The 24,208-nt window shown below is 34.3% G+C and overlaps 1 protein-coding gene across 2 annotated transcripts in view; it reads left to right on the forward strand.

Moving 5' to 3' along the window:
• Positions 1-24,208, forward strand: part of CDH18 (cadherin 18) — a 490,995-nt gene that overhangs the window by 195,764 nt on the left and 271,023 nt on the right. For both annotated transcript variants that reach the window (XM_066559563.1, XM_066559523.1), the window contains exon 3: positions 3,823-3,908. The gene's annotated coding sequence lies outside the window, so the exon portion shown is untranslated. The remainder of the gene's footprint in view (positions 1-3,822; positions 3,909-24,208) is intronic.

A 24,208-nucleotide genomic window follows, 5' to 3' on the forward strand; every position in this document is an offset into this window, starting at 1 on the left:
CCAATTAGCTTAAGTTTGAGGTGAAGTCCCCCAGGCCCTATGGGATGTCGTTTCACCTAATTGAGGAGGGAAACTTCTGGGCTTCTTTCCTTTTTGAGGGGACAAAGGATAGTTTTGTCACTCTGTCAACAGAGGGCACATTTCCTATAAAACAGGCTTAACTTAAAGGTACAAAGTGAATTTATTACTAACAGAATCAGAGGATGAAAATGAGAAGTGAAATAAGTCCTTAAAACCGATGTTTTTTCCCCAAACCTTCCCTCCTTCCTGCCAGGGAGACAGGGCTTGCGGGTTTTTGTCAGTTCAGAAAACCTGAGGTTTTCTTTCACTGCCCAGGAAGAGGAGTCCATCCCCTGTGAGACCGTGGTGTCCCTCCCATGGGAGATGGTTCTTCTTCTCCCACATAGTTCCAACCTCATGAGCAGCAGTACTGCCAAAATTGCTGTAACGTGAGTCCCTCCCACAGGCACAGAGACTTCCCAAAGCTGCTGTGGTGTGGGTCACTCTTCTACAGAGTGCAGTCCTCCACGGATGTGCTGCTCCAGCCTGGAAGCAGGGCCCCTCTCTCCACTGGGTCTCCCACTGGATCACATCCTCCTCCAGACATCCACCCACTCCGGCATGGGCACCTCCCCCATGGGCTGTGGGTGGATCTCTGCATCCCCTGTGGATCCCCATGGGCTGCAGGGGCACAGCTGCTTCACCATGGTCTCACCACAGCCTGCAGAGGAATCTCAGCTCTGGTGCCTGGAACACCTCCACCCTCTCATTCTTCACTGACCTTGGTGTCTCCATGTGGTTTCCCTCATATGCTCTCACCTCCTCCTCCTCTTCTCTGACTAGTAGAACAAAAACTGTATGCACTTTGGTTTGATTTTCTTCTTAAATATGTAATCACAGAGGCATTACAAACATCAAATCTCAGCAAACACCATAAAACATATAAATCTGATGAAAATGCTCCAACTACTGTAACAATACAAAGATAGAAGGATTTTTATGAGACTAGAAACTGCTTTAAAATACGTGCTCTTGTTCCATGAAACAACTCTTTTGAATCCTTTTAGTATTTAAAAAATAAAGATATAAGTATGAAGAGATCTGCTTTGTTGACATTTTTCACCTAAATATTGATTAAAAGCAATATTCAGGCAATATTCGTCCTTCAAGCAAGCGTTATTTTTCCCACTGTCCCTCCATTATCTTGTTTTCAATGTATCATAGAAATGTTCTAGCACTCAGATGAAAATAGACTTTGATTGAAGAGACATCAGTTAATCTTGAAAGTTGCAAAATTCAAAAATTGTCATCAAAGGAGGAATAAGAAAAAATGTATGAGACCCCATTATATTACCATCGAAAAAGTAATACAAAAACCCTCAAGTCATGGCCACTCTGACATAAAAATAGTTATAAATCAAGATTTTCTTTAATGGTAACAGTGTGATTATTTAATTTTGAAAACTATAAGTACATAGTTCCTAGCCCTTAGAGAATCTTGAATTACAGCATAATATACACTATTTCTACCATTGTGAATGCTGGATATCTTGTTTTACCTTCTGTATCATGCACTGGCTTTCATGCATTCAAATGAATGTGTGACTACATATTTTGTTCTTAAGAAATACTGAAGTAAAAGACTTTGAAGCAGCTATTGACAGAAAATAGTTTCCTGACTTCTTTCTGCCTAACTACATTGCTGGCTTGTGGGTACAAATGAAAGCCTTATTAGCCCTTTTTAGTTGTTTTTCATTTCTGTCTTGGCTTTTTTCTATCTTTTATTACTTTCATTTAAATACTTTCTTCATTAGTTTCTTCCACATATACCACAATCAACCTCCAAAGCTGAGTTCACTTAGATTTGTTATATACACATTCCCTTCAAGCAAGCTGTGTTCTGTGTTGTTTTTATTTAACATAACTTGTTTGTATTAGTTAAGTAAATTAAATCATTTGAAGAAAGGAGTAACTCTCAGGATGATCAAGATAAGAGCAGTATTTTAAAGTGAAACTGAGAAGTTCAATATAAAATTAAGCTAAAAATGCAAATGACAATTTTATTTTATTAATGTCTGTTGTTTTCTTTTAAGTTAGTAATAAAGCTATCACAGAATCACAGACTGGTTTCTTCTTAATGAAAAGTTTATTTTGTAATGGTATTGATGTTTTTCTTAGGACTACGATAACCCATGATTTCTATTTCTAACTTAAATATATCAAAAAGACCTTAAGATTGGTAATTTTTACTGAGAATACTTAAAACATTCTAACAATGATAATGACTTCAGTAGTTTGATTTCTCTTGATAGCGTCTGCTGCTTCTTTGCTGCTTATATACTCCATGTGCATTTCTAAAAATGTGTAATGAGTATTAAGATGCACCTAGTGGCTATGCTTCCTGAATTTTACATGGCTATTGAAATAAAGTAAAAACATAACAACCCTGCTTGTTATTTGGGTTTTTTATAATTCTCCTCAGTAAATCAAAAATTATAATGGTGTGCAGGAGTGGGAAGTGAGACAGTTAAATAGCTGCTCTTGCTATGTTTTGCATAGAAGCATAGAATGTTAAAGGGTTGGGAGGTGCCTTAAAGATCATCAAGTCCCAATAACTCCCACTACACCAGGCTGCTCCAGGCCTTGTCCAACCTGACTTTGAATGTTGCCACTGTTGGGATATCCACAACCTCCCTGGGCAACATGTTCCAGTGTCTCACCAGCCTCACAGTAAAAAATTTCTTCCTAATATCTAATCTAAATTTCACCTCTTTCATTTTGTACCTATTACCCCTTATCCCATCACTACAGTTCCTGATGAAGAGTCCCTCTCCAGCTTCACTGTAAGGAAAGATATTGGAATGTTGCTATGAGGTTTCCACATAATTTTCTGTTCTCCGGGCTGAACAGCCCCAGATTTCTCATCCTAGCTTCATAGAGGAGGTTCTCCAGTCCTCTTGGTGGCCCTCCTCTAGACTGGATCCAACAGTTCCATGTCCTTCCTAATTTGGGAACACCAGAACTGTACACATGGTGTCCCAAGAGGTGTCCCAAGAGCAGAGTAGGGGGTGAGAATCACCTACTTCGGTCCACTGGCAACGCTCCCTTTGATGCAGTCAAAGATTCCATTGGGTTTGTGGGCTATAAGCACAAATCTGACTGCCACTTTTTTTTCAGAAATAATGGATAATGGCTTAGCAGCTTTGTCTGCCAGCTCCGTCAGGACCTGCAAATTAATCTCATTGTATCCCATGGACTTGTGAACATTGAGGTCCCTTGGTCTTGAATCTGATCCTCTTCTACAGTGGGCTTAGGGTTTTCATTCTCCCAGTCAGTCCCTGCATTTACCATTCTTGACATGGGAGCGGCAAGAGCACTTGCAGTTGAAGATACATAAAGAACATATCTTTATGATATTGTTCTTTCTCTAGAATCTAAATGAGTACATTTTTTTTAGCCTCTTGAATGTTTGTGGTAAACGATGTCGACACATTTTAATTTTAGGAATTTGTGAAATCATAGTTACATACACATCTGTTGAAAATCTGCTAAGGATTGCCTGATATGAGTATTTTTATATAGTGGCCTATTTATGAGCTTCCTTGCTGATTGCATTTTAAAAGAATGTCTCCCTGCACAGATGACATTCAGTTTTCTAATTTGCTTTTAAAAAGGTAATCCTTTTTAGAGATTTATTTGCTTAAGATAATGAGGTAGGATTACAGCAGAATTAACTGCAATGCTATTAAGTGTTGTTTTTTTTTCCTTGGGTCTAGCCTTATGCTTTCAGTTTGAAAATAAGCAGAGATTTTTTTTTTCTAGGCTACAAAACAAATTCAAGGCAAGAAGACAAAAAGGCAGCTGAGGTAGTAATTCTCCTGAAGAATTAAGACACTGGTGTCTTTGAGGTATGTTTATTTTGGAAAAGTTGTTAATTATTTATTAATCTTGATGCTATGTATGAGAATAATGGTGAGTGCTTTTGAACATTAGTGACTATTTCACATCTTCCAATGTAGTTCATTTGAAAGGAAACTCCAAAATACATAAATATATATATATTGTTTTTTTAAATAAGTATGGGAAATTAGTTGTAAATGTGCTTCTGTTTTACCTGACACTATCTTTCTGTCTGGAAAATTAGATATACCTACCTGCAAAGTTAAAAATCTAGAAGCTTTCTACGTTCTTTCTGACTTAACAATTGCTGCTTTCTTTATGTGCCATAGGTACTGAGAAAAATTTCCAAATAAGAATGTTCAGGAAAAAGTTGTAAAAATTTTATATGCAAAACATATTACTCTGTTTTAAATAGCTACAATAAACATTTCCATCAGTTAGATGTTAAAGAGATTGTAGAGAAAGAAATTATGAGTAACTCCATAAGGGAGGCAATAGAAAGTCATCCGTAAGTGGACAGATTAATGGAAGATAAACTAAGGAAATTCATCACTGCCTTTTCACAAGTTTAAAAATAGCCTATTTAACACTGTTTTTCAGTTGCAAAATGTTTGAACTCAGTAAATTGGATTCCAGTTTTGTAAATGTACCAGCAAAGCTTGCAGGGAACTAAGGAAATGGAGCTGATGCTAATTTCATTTTAGGTTTAGTTATCACTTAGCATGTTCAGGAGCTTAAACAGAGAAAATTGCAGTCTTCATACATTCAGAAAGTACTAGGGCCTGGAAAGCATTACTTCTATTACATTTGGGAAATATTCTTTTGCAGTTTATTTTTTTTTGGACTGCCTTCCATCCCTAGTTTTCTCTTTCATTCAATATATTACATTTCAAAGGATTTTTTTTTTGTCCAAGAGAGGTATTTTCTCATAACAGTAAAACCACAATTCCTCTAACTTTTGTTACTTCAATCGTCATCTGAAGCTTCTTTGTTTTGCAGGAGATATATTTCACCAGCATAGACTCTTGTCTCTTCTACAGTCCCACCAGATCTGTGTAATTTTGTTCACATTCGACCTCTTAGAAGCAGCATGTAGAAGTTTGGCTAGTGAGACAAACATCTCATGGTTGTTAAGTTCTGCAAGCCTATAGTGTGATGCACAGATTTTGTACAAAAATAATTTTCTACTAAAGAAAACCCAAAAAAAAACCCAAAAAAAACCAAACACGAACTCAGTTTCCTCTTCCCTCAAAGACAATATTTATTTCAGCTCCCTTTAAAACCACATACCTGCTGGAATGTTGACCTCTAGGATTATTTTCTTTTTCTTTGCTTTAGATGTTTAGATGTTCAATAACAGGTTTGAAGCCTTTGGAATTGAGAAGTTGTGTTCTGTACACTATCTTTGTGTAACATCATTCACAGTGAATAGATTCCGGTTTTTTTTGCCTCCTAGCATTTGTAACCACAAATACCTCTCTTTTATTGTCAGGTTTTTTTTCCTGGAGAAACAATATTTGAAGTACAGTAATATACGGCAGGAGGGAAATCAGCAAATATTCACGTATTTTACCCTACTATTCTTTTATCTCTCAGCACACCTAAATTGTGTATTGGAGAAAGAAATTCAAAACCGTTGTTAAAATTTGATGAGACTCTACACATGTGCCAGTGACATCTGAGAAAAGTGTTTTTTAATAAATGAAAAATCTCCTTGGCCTTTTCCTGACTCCCATTGAGATACATACTTGTTCCTCAGGGCACAATTTGTCTTGCAGATAGTATTTGATTTGTAGTCTAAGGGTAGAAGCTCATCATATCTGTGTTAAATACTTGTAGCTTTCAGAAGCATGGTAAGGCAATATTTTTGTATTGAGTCATGAGGAAAAATGTGTAAAAAAAATAGATCTCACTTCACTAGGTCTGTCTGAAACAAGATACCAAGAAAAATATTTAATAATTTTTAATCAGTCTGCTTTAGCTTCAGATCTATTTGTGATATTTATGTTTTTGTCTAGTCTGATCCCTGAATGTTCCCATGCATAGAGTGTTTGTTATCATATGTTTGTTAAGCCATTATAAAATCTTCACTTTCTCTCAGTTATAGAGAAATAATTGTAAAACAGCAGACAAAAAATAGTACAGTATGAGGGAAAACAAAAGAAGCAAATAATGTCTGCCCTTTCTCATTCCATCTGCCAGATTATTTAATCTTACTCAGTTTAGTATTTCTGTCATTTTACATATTATGTGATGGACAGGTTACCATCTGATTTCAAATGGATTTTGAGTGGATTATTTAATCTGCAGTTCAATATTTCTGACTCTTTATAGAAGCGTAAACATTATCCTTGGTGGCAGAGAAATCTCTGACTTTCCCATGCGAGAGTCTTTCTGTGTATAATATTCAGAATAAAGGAGAGGTAGTTTTAGTAGCAAACGATTGAAACGATTGGTGTACATATGTGTGTGTGTATATATATATATATGTAAGTATATATATAAAATCTTTCTCTGAGACACCATGTTAGAGTTTAAAAAATGAGTTTATGGTTATCTGAAGCTATAATTTCAAATCTTCTCCTGGTGATACAGGCCTTGAACAAGAAGTGTAAGGAACTGCTAACAAAGTTCATACTGGAGCTTTTGAAAGTGTCAGCCTTACTGATTTAATAAACCTTAATGATCTCAGTAAATAGAAACTTGCAAATGCCACAGAGGCTCTCTACCAGGCGACTGATATTTCTGTTTGTAGCTTATACATATCAGTTATGTTGCTCCATGCCTAATAGTCCAACTTAGATTTGTCTTTTCCAAACCCAGATATGTAATTTTACTTCTCTGATTTAGAACGAAATTACCTGATCTTTCCATTGCTCTTACGCATATGTTGCCTTTTTATATGGTTATAAACACATGTACAATTTTGCTAAAGTACTGAATGCCTACTGTATTCTTTTGATATATTTACCTTTCAAAATAACTACATGAAAGTAGTTTATACATGGAGCAGCCTATATTTTCATGTCTGTTTAAAAGCCTGACTTGATAAATGCAAACGAAAGTTTCAGAGCTACCTTGCAACAGATGTGTAATTATGATGGGGCTAAAGGAATTCAGCCTTCTTGCAGATGTTGCTAGATGTTTGCCTTCCTTTTCAAGATATAAATGAAGAAATTAATTGCCTAGAGTAATGTACTTTGCGTCACCCTTGGATTTTAGCTTACTGCAAGACTGATTGGTATATTACTTCCCAGAAAATTCATAAATATTGCAAAATGTTTTGAGTCTTTTGTGAAATGCAGTTGAAAAATATTTTAAATAAGAAGTTTACTGAAGTGTACAAAAAACTGCCAACCTCAATTTTGACTATATGAGCTTTTCAAGGTTTTCCACTCTGAAAGTAATTTAAAAACTGAAATTGTGTTGCAAAAAAAAATTCTGTCTCTCTTCAAAATCTTCTTTTTGGCTTCAAAATCAGTATAAATTGATCCATATTATTCTCAGGTTTAAAAGGACTTGATTTCATTTGAGATAATAATGTAAAAGGCAGAGGAATTATTAAAAAATTTTCACGGTGTATGTCTTGAGAAAAGAAAAAATTTTTTGAGACCATTTCATATTGCTTATGTGTGTCAGAAAATATTATTAATTTGGTTGTGTAACAACCACAATATGCAAGTGTTCTTGAAAAATCATTAAAATAGTAGATATTCAACCATCTCATCCAAATATGTGAGAAGGATTTCAAGGCAAATTTCTAAACACTAGATCACAACTTAGTGAAAAGTCAGTCATTACTATGACTGTTCTGAACAATTAGCTGGATTATTTGGAACCTGTCTGCAGTTTTCTTTTTTGCAGCCATTCTTGTTTAAAAGTAAAAAAGCTAGGTATTTTGTGAAATCAGTCACAGCTCAAAGTATCCTGTGTGCTCCCTTTTGGAGTCATAAAGAAAATCGTTATATACTCATCAGATAGCTTTCCTCTGTAAGTGTAGCGGCACGTACTTCCACTCTAGGACTAAAGAAGCAGAAGTGCAGGTGAGAATTGCATGTGAAGGGTGAACAGCAGGAGGAATCAGGAAGAAGGGGAAGAATTAATTGTATTATTTTGTCAGTTAATGTAAGTAGCATATGATTCCCACCTGAAATGGCCAGGATGTCAACCTGCCTATGTAGAAGAGGTGTATCTTCAAGCAGAGGCAGAGGAGTGCAGCTCCACCACACTGGGGCTGAAGTAGCTGCCAAGGGCAGCCAGTGGTGATCCAGGGTCCCATCCTGGCCCTTGGTAATGGCTTCGGCTGGGCTCTGCTGCAGAAGCTGTACCCTTGGGAGCAGCTTGAGACTGAAAGGCAGGCTTGTTTCTCACCTGCAAAGTGTACACTGGGTGTGATCTGATCTGATCAGCAGGGGTCAGTTTGTATACAGGAGTTTGATTCTAATTGGCTACCACTGCCACATGCTGATCTGCTGTCTGTGCTTTCACAGTCTTTGGTTTAAAGAATTTATTTAAAATCTATTTTTTTATTAATTTAATTTATTTAAAATTTATTTAAACAAATCCAAAAAGATACAGACATTCAGATTTCTATTACCAGTTTTTTCTTGACCTATATAACTCAAAGTGTTTATTGGTTTTCAGCTGCTCCAGGGAAATTGCAGGGAGAGAAAAAATTGCAGATATGGGTTTTTTCTTTCAGAATATATAAGAGCTGCTTAGCAAGTGCCACTAAAAGCACTTGAATTCTAGTATATACAAAACCACAAACATCCATTTTTACCCAAAATTTTTATTACTTCTGTGTTCTAGTTTTATGGATTTACTAGCAATATGATTTTTTTTCCCAGCAAATAATTGCTTGTGGTTTTTGATGCTTTCTTCTTACAGTTATGGTTGGGATTTCTTACATTGTTTTCTTAGGAAACAGCTAAATAGTGTAGTATAACTCTATCAAAATCTGAAATTCTTTTAGAAAGAATGTCTCTTCTGATGGAAAGAGTAGTTTGTCCTTCTCTTACAGTGAAGCGAATTTAATTCTAAAAGACATTCAAGTTCAAACAAAACTGTTTAAATTAAGTTGTAAGGTTGCCTGAAAAGAAATATGGACTAGCTTTATTTTTTTCTAATACTCTAAAATCACAGTGTCCAGATTTGGCCCATGCTCTCGGGAATTTTTTCTATTTATTTTTAATGGATCAATTTTGAATGCTGAAGCTGATCAGTCCCTGCTCTTGAGATTATGTTCCAGCCATCTATAGATAGCACACAATTAACTTGAGGCAAAAGAGGGAAAACCAGAAAGGAAATATATACTAGACACAGAGCATCTCTTTATGTTCTGTATTCTATGTCAGTTTTAATGGGTCTGTAATTAGGTCACAGGACTGATTGATATCAGAACTTAGCTTCCTAGGTTACATCACCCTCAGCTTCATTATTTAATGGAGATTAAGATGTTGACACATAGAAAATTCTGATTCCTGGACTGGGAGAAGTAACTAATTAAACAAGCTGTAGACTTGACACTGTCTGAATTATTTACCAATATACCCACATAAATATATCTCCAACTGGAGACTAATAGGAAGGAAGAACAGAGAGCACATAAGGAAACAGACATGCTTGCAGTCCATGTGTCTAATTTAAAGAAACTATTTTAGAACTAGTCTGGAACAGGACCCATTGTGAGTAAAATGATGGTGCATTTAAAATTTTTAGGCAGAAAAACTAAGTCTAAATACTGACAAGATGCTTTGAGATTAAGCAAGAAGAGAGATGTTATAATGCATGGTCAAATGGACAGAGATCTTGGCATGATCCAAAGAGTATGTGATTCAAAGACATCAACAGAAAGAAATAATGAGATGAGTTCCTGATATATCTATACATAGAAAGCTCAAAAATCCAGCAAAGGACACAGCTTAGAATGGTCCATTATTTAAAAATACCTGCTGTGATTTAAACTGAACATAAAAGGCTACCTCTGTGTAACGCTGCAAAACACAGCAAGAACCTTTCACTCATCCTTATAAAATCTATTATGACTGAGGTGCTGTATGTTGCAGCTGAAAGAGATTGATGCAATCATTAGTGATTTTTATTATTTTGTTGCTAGGGAGTCTCTTCCTTTTTTTTTTATTTCCTTTTACTTTTTGGAGACAGTAATTACTCAAAATTGATTTAAATTTAAATGATGAAACATTTAAAACATGACTTTTGAGATTATAGGAATTTTGTTGTTAAGAATGAAAAAACAAGGAAGTATATTTTTCTTAGCATTATGTCTTAAGATACATTTGTGTTTGAGAGAGACCCCTGAGTGATATAAGATTACCTTTACTCTTGAGAGGACTACAAGGAGTAAAGTTAAACAAGGCTGTAAGAACTCATACCTGATCATAGCACCAGGCTGCAGCATGAAAATAAATACCTGGGTGTGAGAATAGAATAAAGATTTGTAAATTTTTTTGGTGATACTTATGAATGAGAATAATCCCAGAGATTTATATTACAATTGTGAGTAAGAACTTAGTTCATGTGTGCCACGTATAAAAATTTGCTTATCCTTTTGATATCCTGCAAGAGTCCTCAGACATACATCTGCAAGAAGTAAAAATTGACTGTTATATATATACACACACATATATATAAATACACACATACATACACATATATATATATTTGCTTTCAAATAAATTAGGAAACACTGTGTAAATAACATTTTGATGCTGTTCCATACATAGAGGTTTTCATCTCCTATTTGCCATTTGTAAGTTCTGAGTATCATAAAATGCACTGACAAATTAATGCCTGTGTAAGTTTTGAAGTTGTTTCTGTTGAGAGGTCTTAGTGTCATGTTTGATGACATGTAAAAAATAGTAGGGATACCCTATGAAATTCTGCTCCTGACAAAAAGAAAATCAAATACACTGATTTAGAAGCACTAAGAATAGGCTTAATCCAAGTCTAAAAGCCCTAATCCAAAATTATACAGAAGCTGTGATGAACAAGATGAATGGCTTACTGGCACCTGATCTGACAGGGGAAGAAGCAGAAATTAGATACAATGCATGTCTCAAAGTTTTGGGGTTTCTTTTAATACCTGCATCCATTTGATTTTTAAGGCTAGAATGATTGGAATTTTTTTTTTTTTTTCCTAAGTGCCTTCTTCTGTGCTTAACTCTAATGTAAGACTGAATTCTTTGTTAGTTTGTGGCTCAGTTTTAGATCTGAATTAATCAAATCTCGTGAGCTGCCATTTTCATCAAGTAGAGGGAGAGAAAGAAGACATGAATTTAGGTAAACACCCATGCTTCAAAAAATAGTCTCTTCTAAAATTGCTTGTTTTCTTTGCAACTTGTGTCTCTAGAAATGAGTTATAATTTAAAAAAGAAAACTACTGTATGCTAACAACCCTTCAAAGATCATCTTAATAGTCATTAGTCAGGGATTTTATCTCATTTTCTTCCAGAGTTAAAATTGTGAGCAAAAATTGAGGGGTGAGTGAAAACACAGCTGCTGTCCAAAATTTCCAGCCATACAGTGGTTTGAATGGATAAAAGAGAGATAAGCTTGATACTTCATGCAGTTTAATGAGATGAATATAAATATTTGGACATTTCTATTTTATGCTGTGAAGACATATTCACATGAGAGCTAGATAAGTCTATGTCATCATTAGTTCTGTTCCTGTGGCTTTCAGAAGTATGTAGGATCGCCTTAACAAAAATAAAAAAACCCCAACCAGCTAACCAACAACAACAAAAAAATCTAAGAACAAAACCACCTCACCACCTTCAGAAACAAAACAAAACAAATGAAAAAAAGAAATTTCCATGGTTTTCCTCAATTTTTTAAAACATGTGGACAGGAGATTTCTCACTCTCCTTTCTCACCTTCCTCCACTCCTGAAGCACATGTGTCAGCTAAGAGAAAATCATTGGTCTTTGAAAATTATCAATAAATTTCTGCTGGTCATCTACTGCAAGCTTTTATTTGTCTACTTAAAACCTTTTATTCAGGACAACTTGTACCAAAATTTCAGAAATAAATTAAGCAGTTACTTTTAGGTTTGCTGCAGTCTCATATAAGTGGGTCTTTGTCTGTATACGCTTGTTATTTTTAAACCCACTTCCTATAGCAGTGCGTAAAGTTTTGTTAAAGGGATCCCAATGTCTTTTCATCACTGACTTTGGCTTGTATCAGTACAGCTCTCCAAAGAGCAAGTCCCAGGAGAGTTTTATTTTCCTAGAAATCTTTAGCTTTTCTAGACTATCCTTGACTGGCAGACTGCTTTGCAATGGTTGTGACTATTTCTTCATGCTGGTTTTGTTTTCTTTTTTTTTTACTTGTAAGGGTTTATCTTGAAATAATTACGTGACTCCTCAGGACTTGTTTCTATTGAGTTTCTGCTATAGGTTAATCCATTTCTACTTGATGCAATGAAGAATTTTAAGTTGAAAAAATTACATGCCAAACTTTTCACTGAATATTTTAGTAATTTTTCTAATTGAATTAAACCAGCCATCTATTCATGAACAGTTTGGTTTACATTTTGTGCACATAGTTGCAGTAAGGAGCTTTTTATTTTCATTAATATCAAACTTTTTCAGAATATATGGAGGATTTTAGTTCTTCATGATTTAGATCCCAAAATTCCTCATGGTGTCTGAATTAAGAGGCTTTGTGTATCCCTGCAATGTGCTATATTACGCTAGTGAAATAATTATTGATACCTGGAAAATAGAACAGAACTGCATAGATTTTAGCCCCTCTTAGTCCCACTGAATTCAACTGGACCTCATGTTTCAATATACACAAATAAGTGGATACACAAAAGTAACTTTTTCAAAAGCAGGCTTATACATCATCCAAAATTGAAAAGAAATGCATTATACATGAAGGGTTTAATAATTGATAGATATGAATAATCCCTAGTAAAAAAAATTATACTGAACATTGGCAGTGGATATGATCCTTTAGTGTAAATTGCTAAGTTTCTGAATTGCCAAGTTTCACAATACATAATTATTCCTAGGATCTTTCCTAATGTGATGCATTTTTTTTTTTTACACTGAATGTTTGCAGTAAATTAAAAAAATAAAATTAATGCAATTTATTAATGAGTAAAGCAGATGTGTTTTATTTATTGTCCAAGGTGATTCATATATCATCTTACAATTGTAACCATTGTGGGACAAAGGTTGAGTGACTATTTTTGGGGAGACTGACTAATCTTAATTTTAAAAGGTAATAAAGGAGTAAGTTTCTAAAATAAAAAGTACCGATAATAGCAACGCTTTACTAGAGGTTTGAAAAATAGACATACAGGAATTGAGAAAGAGAAGGTCACTGGTGCAGATGAGGGTAGAATGTAAACATTTTCAGACAAGCACCCACTCAAGGCTCTGTATGCACATGACTTTGCTGTTGAAATATACCTAAACTCTTTCTGCAATCAAGCTAGCTTATGTTTTTAATAATATATAATTGACAGAGGACTGAACATTGTAGCTAAAGCATGTAAAGGGGGGAAAACCCATCCATCCCAGAAATCTTTCACTAATATATTAATTCCTGTTTCCAACTAACATTGAACTAACTCTTTTAAAGTGACAATATATTATAGGTAAGTTTCCTTCCAATGAGTGATGGTTGAGAAGAGAGGGTCATTTATATCTCCATTGGCTTTTGTTGGTTTTTCTTGTTTTTATTTTTTTTTCCTTTAGTTTGAGAACGTGTGGTTTGGTAATATTCCAGGCATGACACAAAGTCCTTCCTAGTCCCATTTCCCCAAAAATTGCAGAATGGTATTTCATTTAAAAAGGATCAGAATTTGAAGGAAACATGTTGCCATATGTTTTTCTATATTAAATTGGAAGTGTGTGGAATGTTGTGTGTATAAATAGCTTCTACTTGAGAAATACAACAGATATATTGTACTGAAACCTTTTTGTTAGTGTTTGTGTATTTCAGGAAGTTTTTCTTTAAAAGGTCATTTGGTTTAGAATTTGACAGTGAGTATGATGTTTCATTGAATGAGATTTGACTTTTTTTTGTGTAACAAGTCAGGGGTGTCTGATTTGGTCTTTGCTTTTTTTTTTTGTTTGTGGCTTTTTGTTTTTTGTTTATTTTTTTTGTTTGTTTTGTTTTGTTTGAAGACTGGAATGCCTATAAATTGCAATCAGAACATGATACAGAGCTAAATAAATATCTTAAAGAAGATAAAACAAATCAAATAATGAAAACCCTGGTATTGAGCAGCATTGTTTCATTCTGCCTTTTCTGGGATACATTGAATTTCTTAAATTCTGTCTTTTGCTATATTTACTGCTAAGGCAAGTAAAAGAGGAAATGCATGTGTACTAAGGACAGCCTCTGAAGGTTAAATCAACTTAGTGAAATCACATCTTAAAAATTTTGTGTTATTCTCTTGATGGAGAGTTTTCTAATTAGCATATAATGTCCAGGCTTCCATTTCATGGATCAAATTAAAATTATCCTTCCACAAGGTCTTCCTCAGGTGATCTGAAAATTCTCTGATGTGATACTTCTCAATTGCCTCTATAATTTACACTTTGTTACATTACATGATCAATGATCTATGGAACAAGAAGTAACTTGGTCATAGTTGCATAGTCTGCCTAATCCTCACAGTCTAATTGTGTTTCTTCTTGATAGAGTGACTCTAGCAGTTACAGAGGAAGAAGGTTTAAGCTTTGAACACTTATTATTCATCTTTGACATCTATGGTTTTCAAGTGGTGTTAAGGTTAAATGAGAGTTCATTTATCCTCTATTTCAATTAGTAAGTGTTCTCATAATTAAATGCAGATCCATGTAATTTAGTGATAGAAAGAGGAATTCATTAAGGTTCCTGAGTAAGAAAAAGTGTTAACAGAACTGCAAAGGTTACAGGAATTTGGCCTCTGCTTAAGGTAAATTAAGCACAAACCACATTCCTGTAACATGAATCAGATTGCTTTAACTGTAACTGACAAGAAAATTCAAAATTCATTTTCATCATCTGTGCACACCAATAGCAAAAGAAAGATTCAATAAATCAATACAGTTTATATAACGTTCATGCATTTTGTTAAGTATTTTCTTTTATTTGGTATAACAGTTAATATTATTTCAAACACTTATGAAACTGTCATGGACTTTGATTCAAATTTTATTTTTTGAAGGAAAATTCTAAAAGTGAACTAAATTTAAAGATAATTGCTCAGTATTTCAAGAAAAACTGGTGGCCTTTTATTACTTCTAGTGCCAAATTTTGCATGTCATCCAAACTGTCACTTTCAAAAAGTTTTAAAAATCAAAGGGCCAGCAAGCTTTGCCCTCAACTTCAGTAGACATGAAATTCAACAAAAGTGTTAGTAATATTTGGGTAATAGAATGATATTATAATAAGGAAACATGGAAGGTCTGTTTTCTTCCATAAAATTAAAAATATTTTTATTTTTGTTTATATATTTACTTAGATGCATCTCTGCATGAGAGAAACATGTTTTTCACCTAAACCTTGAAACTATTTTCTTACTATTCCCATAGCATTTTTGTCATTAAGGCATTCAAACATATTTTGACAAAGAATTAATTCCTAAATATCTGATGTAAGTAAAAAAGTATGTTGAAAATCTGTAATAGAATTCTTCTTGGAGTGTTATAAACTTTCTTAGTTCAATAATCCCAGTTTAAATCTAGGATACTTTTTTTATGCTCTTCATGCATCTCAATTATCTATCTATTCAATTACTGTTTTTTCTTGGTCATTTTCACATTGGTTCAAAAAAACCCCCAAAAAACCCCATTGAGTTAAAATTTTATTTCTGCTCTTGATTTTTCAAATTTCTGCCAGAAAATGGAAAATATTCCAAATCAACAAGTTATTTTCCTTTGCAGCATTCCACACTCTCCTGTGTTGCTTGGTCCATAAGGTACCTTCCATTTTGGAGCTGTTAATCTCATTAGCATGGTCTTTATACTTTTTTTTTCACATTGTTAATGAGGAATTTAATTAAAACATGACCTAGCACTCATCCCAGCAGCACTCAACAGACACATCCTTTTGACACGATACATTGCTGTTTTCACAGATCCAGGAAGAAAGTTCTACCTTTCTTTGAGCCATAGACTTCGTAATAAACCTTAGTAACTCGGGTTCAAAACAATGACATTTGACTATTTGTATTAAGGAGAAAAAGAAGCATAAAGGCAATTATTAAGTGACAAGAACTTTTCATATTTTTCAAAGAATTTTGTCAGCAGGTCTAAATGTAAAGCTCTTCAATCTGAAGGACATTATGTGGTAGCAGTGTTGGAAGATTTGTGCAGAAGTGCTAAAGTATTTTTTCACTAGTTTGACCAGGTCCTTTGGTAATGTAACTACACTGGCTAATGTTAACCTACTGCTTCAGGCGTTGTTATTATGCAAGGAATTTCCTCCCTATAATTTTTTTATATTTGCTGGTGCCCAAATCTCTTGAGATATTTGGATTTCTATAAAGAATAGATAGGATAAGGAGGAGAAAATTGTGTAGTAGAAAGTGTAGAGCTGGATTACCTAAGTCAGGTTTTTCTGGGGCTATGTCTACTCAAGTCCTGAATATCTCCAAGGATATTGATATTTTCAGAATCTGTAACAGTGTTTAATAACCTCCATAGTGAAAAATTTTGTTATTTCTTAGGTTTAAATATATTTTATTGCAATTTAATTTGTGCCCATTATCTGCTGGCCTGTCACTGGGCACCACAGAGATGAGCAGGCTTCTTCACTGCCCTCTTCACCAGTATTTAAGTGCATTGACCCCTTGGGACTCCATTCAGCTACTGATATGTGTTGTTAAGGGCACCCTTGATTGTCCACCTCAACAAAGGGGAGGAAGATACCAAGAACCCCAAGGTCCAGTGTGTGATTGTGCCTCTGTTGGTACAGCTGTTGTAGGACACACTGCATAGTTCAAATGGTGATAAAGCCTGTGTTTTCAAAATTTAACTAATCCTGAAATACTGGTATGAAAGATTCCATTAAATATTCAGAAATTTAGTTCATAAAATTGATCAGTGTGCTTATACTCTAATTATTACACCTAAACATATATATATAGTAAAGGATGAGTTACATCAGAACATGTCTGAGGAGTTTATTTTTTAATCTTCTGGAGAAGCCGTCTTCATCATATTTGGTGGATCTTGTATTCTGTTACATAGTGAGAGACTTCAGGGAATTTTAAAATTGACTTTCAGGGATTCTAATGAATGGGTGACCTGTTTTATCATGTCTCATTAAAGCTCTACCTACTATGTGTTTCCAGTGACAGCTGTCAATTGTCTTAAGCGTGAGTGATATAAATAGGGATGATTTTAGGCATTTATATTTAGATAACAGACTGTTAACAAACACTAATTTTAATAAAAGATGTAACATTCAGGACTCCTGAAATGATAAATTGTCATTAACTACTGAGGCACACTGCAGAAATAGGAGACACAAAGCTAAATACCAAGAAATACTTCCTCAAAGCAGGGGTTGCTATAGTGTGTAAGATAATTGAAGCCCTTTTACTTGGGAAGTAGAACAATTGGACCAATAATTTGTTTTATGGCACATTTGAAGCTCTTCAATATGTTTTTAGAACTTGAATTTTATGGTATATTAAAAGCCTATATTATTAACATTATCCACTAAAATACACAGAAAAAAAATCCTATGTGAAGATGATAAAGTGAGATGAACAAGACATTGGAACCTTTACAAAAATGGGAATGATAACACTGCATGAATCCCATTTTAGAGGTGCACTTGAACATCAGCTAGAGCTCCAATTTGCTTTCCTTTAGTGAATAAAATTGTATAATAGGAGAGTAGTTTAAATACATCACTGTGAAGAACATTTAGCTCTTTACATCTTTTGTTACAGTCTATAGTTTGGAGCTTCCAGTCTCTTTTATTCTAATGTAAAAGTTGAATCACTTCCCCCTCCTTTCATACCTTGCTTAAGGTTTTGTCGTTCACATTTCTGTCTTTCCATTAAAAAAAATACCTTTTGAGAAGATACTCCTCTGGTACTGTTCTTCAAGAAATGTGCTGTGATGAGTGATGAGGCTAGAATTAAGTTTGAATTCTCTGCTTGTAGAGAAACAAATTTCATGAGATTAGAGAAACTGGACCAGTTTCATAATTGCACAAGATATAGATTAGGCAGTAAGAGTAGAAATTCTTTGAGTTTAGTTCAGTTATATTTATATGAGACAAAAAAAATTGTATTCACAAATGTATTTAGAGATGCTATGGTTTCTCCCTCTTCATCCTGTTTCTAAAATAAGTAGGTCATTATCTTAATTGTAAGATCTAAACAGCAATTTCCTTATGAAATACAAAATTAATGATAGTAACTATGATATACTGTTTCTATATATATTCAGTGACATAACACGCAAGTCTGGGTTGAAGATATTTCAAGTCAACAGCAATGCTGGTCTTAGTGTTTATGTTTTCTATTTCCTGTTCCATGAATATTTTAAATATTTAATTGCCTAGAGTTTTATTTCTTTTTTTTCCAGATGTTCTTCCAATAATCAGCATATTTGTCCTAATTGTATGTGTTTGTTATGAGAACTAATTTGATCTCAAGTATTTCACTTATGTGTGTAGTGCTGTGCAATCTTAGCACATGATATGTAGTGAATGGTAGATGAGGAGATTGGAAATACGGGCTCAGTTATGTTTATCATCTGCAGTGTCTAAGCTTTATTGCATCTCATTAGAATCTCCTTAAAATGCCAGATCAAACGCACCATAGAAATGGCTGATAATTGTGTTATCAAAACACAGATAAAAAGAGAAAATTAGGTTGACATACATATTCTTCAGCATTTTGAAAGATATTTATGTGGAAAACTCGCTAATAGATATAAGAGGAGTTTGACATTATCATAAACTCAGTGTTGTCCTCTTCACCAAAATGTAGTGGACTACTTGAGGTGAGTGCTCTTTAGGAAGGCTGTGAAGGTCCAGTCGTGTCCCTGCACCAGCAAAGCACTGCAAGTGCTACCAGTCTTTCCCTCTTGCACTCTAGAAATCACAATGATTGATCATTCTTCAAGTAGGGCTTCCCGGTATTTAGGTGTCATGTTCACTTGGCTTTCACACACTTAGTCTTCATTGACAAGTAACATAGTGAGAACAGACAGCTTATTACATATTTTACTTTGATAAAGAAATGTTTATACTGGTTTATAATGGAGTTGTGACAACAATTTGATCATTATTCCTGAGGGAAAATATTAAATGAAAGAGCACAAAATTTGAGGGCTGAACTTTCATTCGAACCAGAATATCTCTGTTTGGTTTCTTAGAATTTTGTTTTCTTTGGAATATTTGTTTGTTTGTTTGTTTGTTTGGGGTACTTCTGTAGGTGAATTATTACTGTCCTGTACAATTTTTCCCAACTCAAGCAGAGTTCTTAGGAACCATTTCTGAGAACAGAACTACCTAATACTGGTCCCTCTTTGCTCTGCTCTGCTCTGCACTGGAGCAGCCTCACATTGAGTTCTGTGCACAGTTTTGGGTGCCACAATACAAAATGACATTAAGCTGCTAAGGAGCTTCCAAAGGAGGGCAGTGAGGATAGTGAAGAGCTTGCAGGGGAAGATATACAAGGAGTGGCTGAGGACACTTGGTCTGCTCAGCCTGGAGAAGAGACTGAGGGGAGACTTCACTCTGGTCTTCAACAGCCTGACTGAGGGAAGAAGAGGAGCAGGTACTGATCTTTTCACTCTTGTGACCCGTGACAGAACTCGAAGAAACACCATGAAACTGAGTTGAAGGAGGTTTAGGTTTGATGTCAGGGAAAAGTTTTTCACCTACAGATGGCTGGGTACTGGAACAGGCCCCTAGGGAAGTGGTCACAGCACCAAGCCTCACAGAATTCAAGCAGTATTTGGACGGTGCTCTCAGGCGTGATTTTTGGGGTGTCCTGTGCAGAGCCAGGAGTTGGACTTGGTGATCCTTGTGGATCCCTTCCAACTCATCTGATTCTGTTATTAATTAAAAAAAAAAAACATTAATTCTGAATGATGAGCTAAATTTAAAGGTGTTATGGTCTGATTTTTTGTGAGATGGTGACACATTTTAAGGTTGGGTAATGAAATGGGGGAAAATGATATAATCTGGTTCAGCAGCATCATTACTGAGTCAACAGTATTAGTTCACATAAGGTTTTCATGCAAGAGTTTAATTCTTTCTTGCTGCTTTATGATACATAAGGGGGGAAAAAGTAAATATTGAAGAAACATATATGAGAAGCTAGATTCCAGTTCTATTGCCATTTTAGAAGTCCTCTCAATGGTTATTTTATCTGACAAAATATTGAAATAATAAATGAGCATATTCATTAGATGTGCATTATTTATTACAAGTATGTGAGTTGCTCTCATTTTACAAGCTACAAAATAGTTTTAAGACATGGTTTATACACAATATTGGTAAATAATATAATTAGAAAAGTTATTAGTAAATAATTAACCAAATCTACAAGTTAAAGCTGAAGCTTACTAATCAGTCACACTAGGATATGACCCACTTCTTTATCTACTGGCAGGTGAGATTACAGGCAATATCTCGCTCCTCTAAATCTAGTGGGCTTCAATGTTATTATGCCTTTTCCTCTGAAGTGTGTGGCTCATTGACAGCCTGCACTGAAATCTGTTTTCACAATATCTGCAGTATTATTTTGTTAACCAAGCTCTTACCTGCTGTGACTGAAAGACTACATTTCCATTACATGGAAAAATTATTTTACCGTTCCCTCTTAAAAGCCTCCTGCCCAAACCTGACTTTTAAAAAATTTGTTTTTACTGGAGATTAGACTTAGAAAATGTGTGAAAGAGCATCTGTCTGCCTTAGGCAATGAACACAGTGGATGTATGTAGATAGTAAATTAGTTGGAAGTAAAGAATTTCTCCTGATAGTTCTCATACTTAAACTGTATTTTTCCAATAATTTACTACTCAAGACAAAGGATATAATCTATTAGCTGATAAAGCCTCATTTGCTTCTCTATTGCCACAATCTTACCTTAGTATCATAGAATCATGGAATTGTTTAGATTGGAAAAGATCTCTAAGATCAAGTCCAGCCATTAACCCAGCACTACCAAGTTCATCACTAAACCAAGTCCTGACTGCCACATCTACACTGTTTTAAAATACCTCCAGGGACAGTGACTCCACCACTTCCCTGGGTGGCCTGTTCCAGTGCTTGAAAACATTTTTGGGAAGAATTTTTTCCTAACGTCCAGTCCAAACCACCCTTGGTGCAATCTGAGACCATTTCCTCTTGTCTTATCATTTTTTTTTTACTTTTGAAAAGAGACAGATATCCTTGTTATTACAAGTTATTTCCAAGTAATCTGAATTTTCAGGCCATAGATGTAAAAAGTAAAATAAAGCTAAAGAAAAATAAAGAAATAATCAGCAGTGTTTTGAAAACTCTTTGAAAATCAACTCTGACTTCTTAGACAAAATTGATTTTTTTGACTAGTAGACAGATATGTGAATGATTTACCTAGGAATTTTTAATAAGTCATCCTTGGTAATGCAAGAATATACAAATTCCTCTAACTGCAAAATTAATTTATACAGTCAGAAATCATTACTATATGAGACACAAACATAAAAGGAAAATAATATAATTATAAAGGTAAAACCAGCTCTTGAGCTTCCTAATAGTCCCTGTACATCCATTTAAACAATTTTATTTAAGACGTTGACTGTCACTGCAAATATCCCAGGTACACAACCACTAGGCTGAATATGATTTATGCAAATAATAGAATTTCATGTTTTGAGGTTGTAGTAACACTTGCATGCTTCTTAAAGCTTAAAATATAGTTTACTGCTTATTATTGTGATGGGTTCTTATTTGATAGCTGATGCAGAAAACACGGTGTGTTATAATAATAACATGGAGCTCTCACTTTCTCGTGAGCTTGATTGAAATCTGAATACAGTCACTACATGCTTATGGAGTTACACCTATTTTCTTTCTAAAGTATGCCTGTTGTGTGTCATGTTAGTCATCACAGATAATCAGATAATTGAATTACTCTTATTTCTGCAACTTCCAAACAGTAATATGCAAACTACACAAGCATATTTTAATAATATATTTTAAATGCAATTTAATATTGAACGTATATACATAAGCAAAATGTTTTTTAATGCTGAGTGACTGTAAAGTTTAGGGTTTGTTGTTTTGGTTTTTTTTTATTCTATGCAAAGAAGCTAGAGTATATCAGCATGTAGTGACCTCTAGTACATGCAGTACAGCTAGAAAAATCTGTATTGTTTACCTATATTATAATTGACTTTTGATCCTTAAAGATCTATTTTTGTATTTCAATAACAAAATGACCTGTGTGGAAATTATTGGAATGTGATTTAAAAGCAAAATCAAACTTATAGGTGTGCTTTGGCTTTCTTTTAATGGATATTTTTTTTAGTAACCACTTTTTGATTTGGTCTAGTGATATCCTAAGTAACTTTTAAAACTGCATCTTTTTAAATCATAAACTTTATATGGACTTGTAAGCCTATTTCTACTTTTGAAAAATAGAGGCACAGGTAGGACAGGGGTGTGGTAAAGTACTGAACAAGTTGTTCAAAATACTTTGGACCCTAAGATCTGTGGCTCTCTGCCTAAATGGATTACCTCTGCTTGAAAAAGAAAAGTCTTTAAGTTGTAACATTTTTACATTATGACCTAATATGCATACACAGAAGACACACATATATGTATGTGTGTGCGTGTACATTCATTTGCATATGTAGAAATATATAGTGGGTATGTCAATTGTAGTGATAAAAATTTAGCAAAAATGAGAACTAAGCCCATGGGTCTAGAGTTTTCACCTAGAGACACTTGCTTTCATTATCACCTCCATGCAGAGCAATTTTATTTACCTACAGCAAGCACTCTCCCCTGTTAACTGCAACTGCTGCTCATTTCAGTGTTACTCTACTTCAGTACCTTTTACCCCTTGTGTCAAGCTATGCCCAGAGAAGATTAAGTTAGTTAGTGTAATACTTGAAATCTCATCTCTGTGTCAGGGCTCTTCTGCAGTTCTGGGGATTGGAACTCCCATCACCAGGATTGCTTCTAGGAGCTGAGTGACATATTTAATATTTTGAAATGTGTTAATATCAGTTTGAACCTTTTGAGAGCTTACTTTCCTTAGTGAGATGCTAGATTTCTTGTCTGAAAATTTTAGAATATCTTAAGGGTTGTGATTTGCAAGTAAAGTGTGAACAGAAAATGAGTCTTGATTACCTTAGTTTCATTGGTTTGGAAATGTGTCTATTATGCAGTGCATGGGAAACAGAGAGAAGACATAAAGGTTTCTATTCTTTATTCTTTAATCTCAGCAAACTCCTTGATATGCAATGTGTCAAATTATATTTGGTCTTTGAATACAAATTTTTCTAGAGTTACATTTCTAGCAGTTTCAGCACAGCAAGTTAGAAGTGTGACATGGAGTACTCCAGAGATTGTGCCCGTGATAGACAGTTTTTATTTCCTAATCTAAACATGATTCAGTTCATAATTACCTTTAGGGTACATTTCAACTCATGACATTCAATCTTTCCATTTGCCTATTGTTTTATTCCCCGGAAATCTTCCTTTCAGACAATAATTGTTTTTATTTGAAGTATGGATAATGCAGTGTGTTTGTCTGTGATTACAAAACTGTGTATGTTTTGAATGTTTTCTAATATTTGTTCCAATTTACAAGATTTTTAGGAAATACTGAAATTTTAAAAAAGCATTGAATTGTCAACTGTTAAGACTACCCAAATTATAGACAGTACATGTCACCACAAAAATTAAAAATTATGAAAGCATTCATTCAGAGCTGCTCTAGAATTATTTAATATTCTGAATCCATATTAATATTTTTAAACAGAGTTTTCTTAATGGGCTTGTTTGTGAGGTTCAGTTTTTTTTTTGACATTCAAAGGAATGCAAATGTGAACCATTAATTAAAATTATTACTTGCTCATTTTTATATGCTATATGAATGTTATAATATTTCCAGTTATATACAACAATAAGAGTTTAGGATAGTACCTATAAACTGAAAATAAGATTTTTTTTTTTTGGCTAGCTTTGTCATTTAAATGATCGCCAGGAATACTTTCAAAATTGTATGATAAGGAGTTACATAGGTACTTAGGGACATCAAATAAATGGAGATACATCTGATATATATTAAAGTTAAAAGTTGTTAATTAAAAGTGAA

This window comes from Molothrus aeneus, chromosome 1 (assembly GCF_037042795.1).
Source record: "Molothrus aeneus isolate 106 chromosome 1, BPBGC_Maene_1.0, whole genome shotgun sequence".
Lineage (NCBI taxonomy): Eukaryota > Metazoa > Chordata > Aves > Passeriformes > Icteridae > Molothrus > Molothrus aeneus.